At 39.7% G+C, this 8734-nt stretch overlaps 1 long non-coding RNA gene across 1 annotated transcript in view; it reads right to left on the bottom strand.

Moving 5' to 3' along the window:
• 1810006J02Rik (RIKEN cDNA 1810006J02 gene) overlaps positions 1 to 8137 on the bottom strand; it is a 13189-nt gene extending 5052 nt beyond the window's left edge. Inside the window, exons 1-2 of the long non-coding RNA NR_040439.1 lie at positions 7900 to 8137; positions 6003 to 6092 (exon numbers count right to left, since the gene is read on the bottom strand). This is a non-coding gene — a long non-coding RNA (RIKEN cDNA 1810006J02 gene). The remainder of the gene's footprint in view (positions 1 to 6002; positions 6093 to 7899) is intronic.
• Between the last annotated feature and the right edge of the window lie 597 nt (positions 8138 to 8734).

Here is an 8734-nt window from a genome sequence, read left to right as displayed (position 1 = left end):
AATATTTGCTCTTCATATTATAAATGGCTAATCTCCCAGTCTGTTTGTGGTGCCTTGAACTCTAAAGATATGATTAAAACATTAATAGAAGGCAAAGGTTGTGAGAAGACTGTTTGAGGAAAGCAAACCTTACTGGCTCTCAAAGCAACACGTGAAAGGATGCAGTGTAAGTCGTCACAGAAACACAAACCGGACTGTGACTGATCTTTACACATCAGATTGGCCCCAACTGCTATCATTTAAGCTTTTTGAACATGTTGCTACAACTTTGCATGAGAAAATTTTACAATACAGAAAAGAATTCCAAATGTATCACCTATTGAGCCAGAGATTCCATTTCTGAGAGTTTTTCCTGGGTACAAGACAAGTTTTAACATCCAAAATTATTTTTGTTTCAAGTTCAAAGTTTACTGACTAAAAAAAAAAATCCTACCGTTTATGATACTTTGTGGTTTTCTAGTAAGACGTTATGAACAGAGCTTGGTGGCCCCTGCCTGTAATTTTAACACTCATGAGGTAGGGAAGGGAGGATAGAGAGATCAAGGTCAGGGACCTTGTCTCAAAAACCAAACCAAACAAATTAACCATGTTGTCTATATACAAAATAACACATACGGAGGTTTGTTTGCTGTGGCATTGTTTATAATGACATACGGTTATTTTGATCTTAATTGTCCATTGATATTCAACTTCTTAAAAGTTATGATAAAGCCTCAGAAGATGGGAGAGGTAAAGGTACTCACCACCAAGGCTAACAACCTGAGGCCAATCCTCGAGACAAACATGATAGAAGAGAAAACTAGCCCAAAATTGTCCTTTAACTTCCAGTAGTACGTTGTGGTGCCTGTGGAGCAGCCTACAAAACTACAAGTGCACACACGTGTACATACACACACACACACACACACACACACACACACACACACCGAAAGAGAGAGAGAGAGAGGAACACATTCAAACACAAAATAAAACTTAAAATGCAATAAAAATATGTAAAGCCGTGGTATAGATAACAAGTAATATAGCATCCTCAGTTCCAAGGTAGCAGATGGGAAAATGAAAACATATGTTTGTTTATTTTTGTTTGCTTATAAAGAAATATTTTGCTTTATTATTACTCTTTAATCTTTTTTTTACAGACCAGTCAGTATCCCCCTCCTGGTCTGCCCTCTGATTGTTCCTCACTCCCTTACTTCTCCTCCTGCCTACAAGAGGATGTTCCCACCCCCACCCTCCACCTCCACCAGGCCTCCCCACTCCCTGGGAACTCAAGTCTCTCAAGGGTGGGGTGCATCCTCTCTAATTGATGCCAGACCAGGGGGTCCTCATATCAGCTAGTATATGCTGCCTGGTTGGTGGCTCAGCATCTGAGAGATCTCGAGGGTCCAGGTTAGTTGAGGCTGCTAGTCTTCCTCCTCAGCTTTCCAGCCTTTCCTTAATTCAACCACAGGGGTCCCCAGCTTCTCTCCATTGTTTGGGTGTAAGTGTCTGCATCTGACTTGTTCAGCTGCTTGTAGGGCCTCTCAGAGGGCAGCAGTGCTAGGCTCCTGTCTGTAAGCATAACATAGCATCAGTAATAGTGTCCATAAGAAAGTAAAATGAAGTGGTAACCAAATGAGGCAAGGAAGGGAACCGGTTAATAAGAATAGGCTCTGAAATGAGGCTTCTGAGCTTAAGTCATTTTATACTATTATTAGTTTTGAATAACGATGCAGCTGTTAAAATGAATTTGAAAGCAAACTTAAACAAAACCTGTTAGTCTCATCCCTAACCTTTCTCGTGATTGAATCAGCCAGTGAGCTGAAGAAGAGCTCTTCTCAGCCATAATACTCTGAAATATTTGTCTCTACCAGATATCAAACGTTCCCTAAAAGAAAATGCCAAGGGATTTTTAAAAAATAAATTACAATAGAGCCAGTAATTTGTCCCAAACACTCTCAGACATTTTCTAATGTGCTATCCTGGCTGGGAATGTGGGAGGAGGGGTTAGAACTTCATCTGGGGAGTTTAGAAGTGCCAGACATTCAGCCTCAATTGACTGCAGGGCACTGTATAAGCTGGACGTGCCTTGGGGACGTGACTCAAAGTCAATAACTTAGAGAAACTCATTGAAGCAAGTCACCAAGGCCAGCATGCAGATACATAGATAGATAGATAGATAAATAGATAGATAGATAGATAGATAGATAGATAGATAGATAGATAGATAGATAGATAGATGGATGGATGGATGGATGGATGGATGGATAGATAGATAGATAGATAGATAGATAGATAGATAGATAGATAGATAGATAGATAGATAGATAGAAGGACGTTAATACTTGGAGTTTTAAACTTCTGCATTTTCTATTCTATCACAAATGAATTCTAAGGAAAAGAAAATAATTTTTATTGCCATTAGTCCCAAATAATAAGTGCTTTTGTCAGTTCATTCCAGCTCTCTGAAGCTTAAGTTTGTACAGCAGCCCTGGCTCTTTAGCTGCTGTGAAATAATTAAACCCCAGAGTGTCTGCAGGCTTGAACTCATTCTAGGCCTTAACTTGGAGCTAAAATTAACTTAACTATACACAGCCAAATTCCATACCAGACTGGCCAGTAATGAGAATCTGTCCCAGAAGTGAAAGGACTGAACAGCAGCCCCAGTTGTTACGTGGTAGATAGATAACACTGGTAAATATGTAAAATTAAGGATCTAAGTCTAGATTATTATAATTCCACAACTCTCACGTAAAGTGCAAGTTTCTGGATATGTCAAGTGATACAGACTCACGTGGTGTTTTGCTGCGACAAGACCTGTGGGAGGGCACGTGATGTTTGGAGAGAGTATAAATAGGACTCAGTGGACAGTGATGGTGTGCTTGCATAGCTAGTTTTGCAATGCTTCATTGGTCCCACATCTCCATCTTCACTGATCTTCATTGAGAGAGGCATAGCATAGAACTTTTCCTGGCCTCCCGTCTGGTCCTGGTCGTTCCCACTGACTCATGCCAATTCAGCCTTGCTGTTTCTGCTGGGTCATGCCACGGCTGCTGGTTCATATTTGCTATCCTGACAGTACTAAACTGGATTGCTGGTATTCTGACAAAGATTGCAATCACCCCAAGGAACCACTTCTAAACAGGTCTACATTTCCTTGTCTTGTTTAACATCTTTTCTCCCCTACCTTTGGACAGTGTGCTAGAAGGGGTAGGGATCAAAGCGTTTGAGATTCCTTAGTAAAAGTTTTTTTTTTTAATCTAAGCCTACATTCATGAGTTTAATAAGCCCATGATTTGCTTTCCTCCTAATTGAGGCAGAAAAGGTTGCATTTCTTGACCAAGGAAAAGTCCTTGTTTATGAGACACATATGGCCACGTTATATAATTCAATAGTCAGGAAAACTGTGCCTTAAGGCGTATACTCTGCTACAAATGTTCAGAAACGTGTTCTTGGAATTTGGGAAGTCTTCAACAGTGTCACATTCCAAAAAAGTGAATACATACACACACACACACACACACACACACACACACACACACACACACACAATTTTCTAGAATTCAGAAGCATCATCACTGTGTTACGGCTTACATGGGTGTTTCATAGACCAACTGAGAAATGTCACTAGGAAGGAAGCATCAGGGCTTTCCTCCAGGTTTACTCTTTGGTGGTCTGCAGCTCTTGCCCTTTCTAAACAAAAACTGCAAGGCTGAAAAGAGCCCACTGTGGAGAGAAATCCATTTTATCTCTATTACCTTTGGATGTTTCCAAGGACAGAGGGAGAGTGAGCGAGAGAAAGGGAGGGAGGGAGGGAGAGAGAGAGAGGGAGAGAGCGAGCAGAAAATAATGAAAACATGGGGGGTGGTGCTATGTGTTAGAAAAGTTGCTCCCAGATGATGAAGGTGAGTCGAAGATAAGGACTGCCAAGAGCAGCCTATTTGCTCTTTTATTTAAAGAAAATTGTGTTTTTATTACACTCCTATCCATCCTGGCTATGAAAAAGCTGTCAGCCAGAGATCTGGAGGTTTCTGTTAAATAAAGTAGACTTAATTACTTTGGTGCCCTTTGGGTACAAAATGCAGGCTGCAGATGATCGCACTGTCATTTCTAGACCAGAACATCTTTCTGTTATAGGAGCATCTTACAGAAGAACCAGTACCATTACTTTTAGTGCCTAGAGTACTAGACTAATGGGCACAGCTAAATCTTAAAATATATATGTACAGGCATTTTAGCCTTCACAAGCATTGCGTGACTTGAGATATTTCAAGAACCACGTTTACGTACATAACTGAGTATCTTAGTCTATCTTAGTTAGTATTTCCATTGCTGTGAGGAGACACATTGCTGTGAGTTAGTATTTCCATTGCTTAAGAGTAGCCATGACCAAGGCAACTCTTAAGCTAACATTATTTGAGGCTGGCTTACAGTTTCAGAGGTCCATTATCATCATGGCAGAAGTATGGCAAACATGGTGCTGGGGTGCTCAGAATTCTACATCTTCTTCAGAAGGCAGCCAGGAAGAGACTGGATTTTTTTTTTTCACACTGGGTGTAGCTTGAGCATTTAAGACCTTAAAGCCCCTCCTCCACAGTGACAAACTTCCTCCAACAAGACCACACCTCCTCCGATAAAGCCACACCTTCTAGCAGTGCCACATCCTATGGTCAAACATTTAAGCACATGACTCTATTGGGGCCACACCTATTCAAACCATCACGTGGTTCCTTTTCTACTGTTAACTGCAGACTGGTTGATTAAAAGAGAACTGAAAATATTTACTATAAATCTAGAGTCTGGGAAGTCCAAGAATAAGCCTCTAGGATCTGATGTGGCCTTTGCAATTTCATTATCATACAGGAGAAAGCAGGAAAAAGGGGCACTGAGCCCTGTGTTCTTCTGTGGAAAAAGAGAAGAGGAAAGAACAACCCCTCCAAAAATCCAACATCTTTTAAAGGTATAGTAATCAATTTCTCAGAGCGTAAGCCTCAAGAACTAAACAGCACTGAAGTCCCCACCTTGCTCATGCACTGCTTTGGAGATTAATGTTGGAAAGTCCGACTTTGGAAGGAACATGTCAAAAATCATTGCAAATCAAAATATCACAATACCCGTAATGTTGAAAGGAGTGTTGTGAGCCATCTCTGAGCTAGATAGTCTTCAGAAAACATAGCAGCAAGGTTTTGCCTGCTTAATACTTATGTATTAAATAGGCATGGTGGCAGATGACTTTAATTCAAGCAAAACCAAGAGAATCCCTGACTTAGGTTAGCTTGCTTTACCTAGTGAGTTCCAGGCCAGCCCAGGTTAGATATTGTATAGGGAGACCCTGTATCAAAAAAGAAAAAAAGACACTTTTATTTTATCTCAACATGCATAGAATTGCAATGTCTCTTACATTAGGTAGAAAATAAGCTTATTAACAATGCTCTTTAAAAATTTATTGATACATAAAATAACAATGACCCTTGGTGATAATCAATTCTATTGGTTACTAATGTTTTGTTCCCTCACATGGTAAGAGCTGTTCATCGGGGAGTAGTTCTTGTTTTGCAGACTGAGTAAAATGGGGTTAAAAAAAATTAAACTCAGCATGTGTTTTTCTCCTGGTACTAAAATGTACTAATAGCAAGGTCTACAATAATGACCATAATAGTCTGTGATAAGCTGAAGAACAGCCTCTCCAGATATCCATGCTCTACTAATCAGCACTCGAGATTATATTACAGCAAAGAATTATTTGAAGGTCTCAGTAAATTAGAGGGGCTATAAAAGCATGATTATTCTCGATTATATACCCGTGTCAGCCCAATGTAGTCCCACAGGACTTTGTTACAGAGAGGAAAAAGATCAGAAATACAGATTTTCTTGGAAGCAGCGGTTGGGGTGATGTACTTGGAGAATGTAGGCAGGGGAGCCAAGACCCATGGAATGTCGATGTCTATTGGGAACTAGAAAAGGCTCACAGAAGCTCTTCAAATTCCTGAAGCAGGAACATAGGACTGGCAAAAGCAATTTACCCAGGAAAGTTGTTGTGGATGGCTGTCCTCCATAACTGTAAGATGAATAGGATTGTGGCCATTTCCACAAGTATAAAACGATACTGTCTTCTGTTAAGAAAAAGAGAGAATAATCATATATCTAGTTATAAACACATGCATTTATATCATTTATGTATCATAAAACAAAAAAAAAAATAACATAGATTAAAAACTCATGATGATCCCGATAGTCATGTTGTAACGGTGTACCTCTCCTTCTATGATACCTTTTGAATTAGTCCTATTTATTCCTTATAGTGGATTTTTCTAGGTGAAATATAAAGCCTTCGTGAAATGCTATTTTTCCTTGATGATAATAGTTTTTTAATAATAATTTTAAGATTAAAAAAACATTACACAGGGAAAGGAATTGTAGAAAAGCCTCAGCATTTCCAGGCACAGAGAAGAATATGACACAGAGGCATGCCTTTGATGCCCCTCCACCTTCTCCAGCACTCTGTTTCCTACCTGCTTTCGCCCCCAAGGAAATTAGCTGTAGGTGAGAGTTGGAGCATGCGCACAGCTTTCTGCTAATCGGCTGTTCATTACTATGATGATTTAACTCTGAAGCACTGCTCTTAAAATTCTGGTGCCATCAGTAGCTATGGTGAGTGAATAAGTGATGGCCAAGTTCCAGGTCACAAGTCATCTATGAAAGTCTCTAGCGTGAACCAAGACCTGCTTCCACGCTCTGCGATGTGGTCTTTGGGGTATACATACAATGCCCTTCTGGCCCTGGCAGTCCATAAAAATAGAAATGTGAAGTAAACTATTTCCTTTGATTATTTTCATGTCTATTTTCAGCCCACTTACATAAACCCATAGTCTGGCTTCTGAGATTAGGAAAAGTAAAACGTAGCAGATAGGAACAATAAGGCATAAAAGTTATCCCACCTTTAAATGAATGAATGATTTTAATTATCACCTTATAGCTCAGTTGGTTAATTGTATTTAATTTTTTCATATTCCTGCTACTGATTTCATTATATCTATTATCCCTTTAAAATTGCCTATAACCTACAGTTAGAGTATCTTCAGAAACGAGCCAATTAAACAGGGGCACAGACCATTAAGTAACTTAATTGCTTGTTCAATAGACTTTGTCGGTTTATTTTAGATTATTCTATGTTTGAAAAAATTACTTAAATGCATGGCTGACATAAGCTCCTTCTCCCTGTTCACAACTGGAAACCACACCGTGATAACCTCCCTCTTCAATGTCGATGTAATCCCAAAGGACAACATCTGCTCTTAAGATTTAAACTGAGCTCTTCCAAAAAGACTCCCCATGTCTTCACCTTCACTTGTCCAGAGCCTCTCTCTCTCTTCTTTCTGCCTTTGCCTCCCTACCTTTCTCCATCCCCTGCCCTCTCTCTTTGTCTTCCTTTAATTGCATTGGATTGGATTCTTCAGTTGGGGACCAAGTGCTGCTCAGCAATTCTTTTATTTAACTCTAATTGACTCCCTATTGTACAGCAGCTGCTTGGAAATGTGTCTCAAGGCACCTAACTCACACCTGTCATAGTTACTCTCAGTAAATTATTTCGCCTTACACCTAAATCAAAAAGACCAGAGCCCTCAAGCAAACTCCTGTTCTGGTTTACAGAGTGTAATTCTTATTCTACCCTTCAAAATTTTTCAGACTCTTACTCTGTTTAGTCACTGCCTAAGCGTAAGGAAGGAGTATTGTTCCATTCCAAAATTAACTATTCTGTTGCATGGATGAAACACTGTTTTACCTACAACATTTATTCTATACCAGAAACAAGGCTGACATGTTTAAATCTTTCGGTCCTGAAGGCTACGGGATTACAGAAGATAAAAATATTTCAGTAAAGGTACGTGACTGAAGAGACTTATTTAATAGTCAACTCACCCCTCGTGAGAGGCCTCTGTTCCTCGACTTACTGAGTTCCTGGATTCTGCCTAGATATCACCAGCGTTCAGTAGCCCACACTGAGATAATGCCATCCATGGTGATAGAACAGGCAGTGAGAAACTATCTTGCCTCCCTGTAGGTCTACTTCTGAGATTCCTTGAGTCCAGAAACATTCAAGCTACTACTCCAGGCGCTGTGTTTTAGGCATAAGCTGTAGAAATGCCTTCCTCGAGCTGTATTTCCTCTGGTCTCTCTCCTTTCAAAGACCATTTCCTTATATAGCATTCAGCTTCATTTCCTCTAGCAAATACTCAGAACAATTCTCTCGTCTCTAATTGAAGTCACTTCCTCTTCTTCTAATGTGGAAAGAGGCTTGGTGTATGTTTTGGTTACATAGTTAATAATTATTCTTACATGGAACAGATGGATAGGAAGGTCTCACTTTCATAATGATATCAATATTTCATGTAACCTACTATTAGAATATATACTTACTAGATGCCTTTTCACAAAGTCACTTGTGGGGTCCTCTAAATGTATCATCTCATTTAATCAGCCCTCTAAGTGTATTATCTCATTTACTCTTGCCCAAAACATAATTAGTTCTTATTGTTAGCTCCATTTTCCAATTGAGTATATAAAAGAGGAGCACAGAAGTTGCCTGAATCTGTAGAGATGGAAAGGAGGAGGGCAGGTTTTACACAGAGATGTCTAACCCATTGCTCTGGCTCTTGTTCCCCCAGGCCAAGATCCTCTCTGCACTTATAGATAGCATACAATGTTGATGAGCAATGGAATTGAATGGATTCATCCTTTTAAAATACAGTATGTT

The sequence above is a fragment of the Mus musculus genome, chromosome 1 (genome assembly GCF_000001635.26).
Source record: "Mus musculus strain C57BL/6J chromosome 1, GRCm38.p6 C57BL/6J".
Classification (NCBI taxonomy): domain Eukaryota; kingdom Metazoa; phylum Chordata; class Mammalia; order Rodentia; family Muridae; genus Mus; species Mus musculus.
The sequence above is the reverse complement of the archived record's forward strand: the minus strand, read 5'-3'. Positions and strand labels throughout refer to the sequence as shown.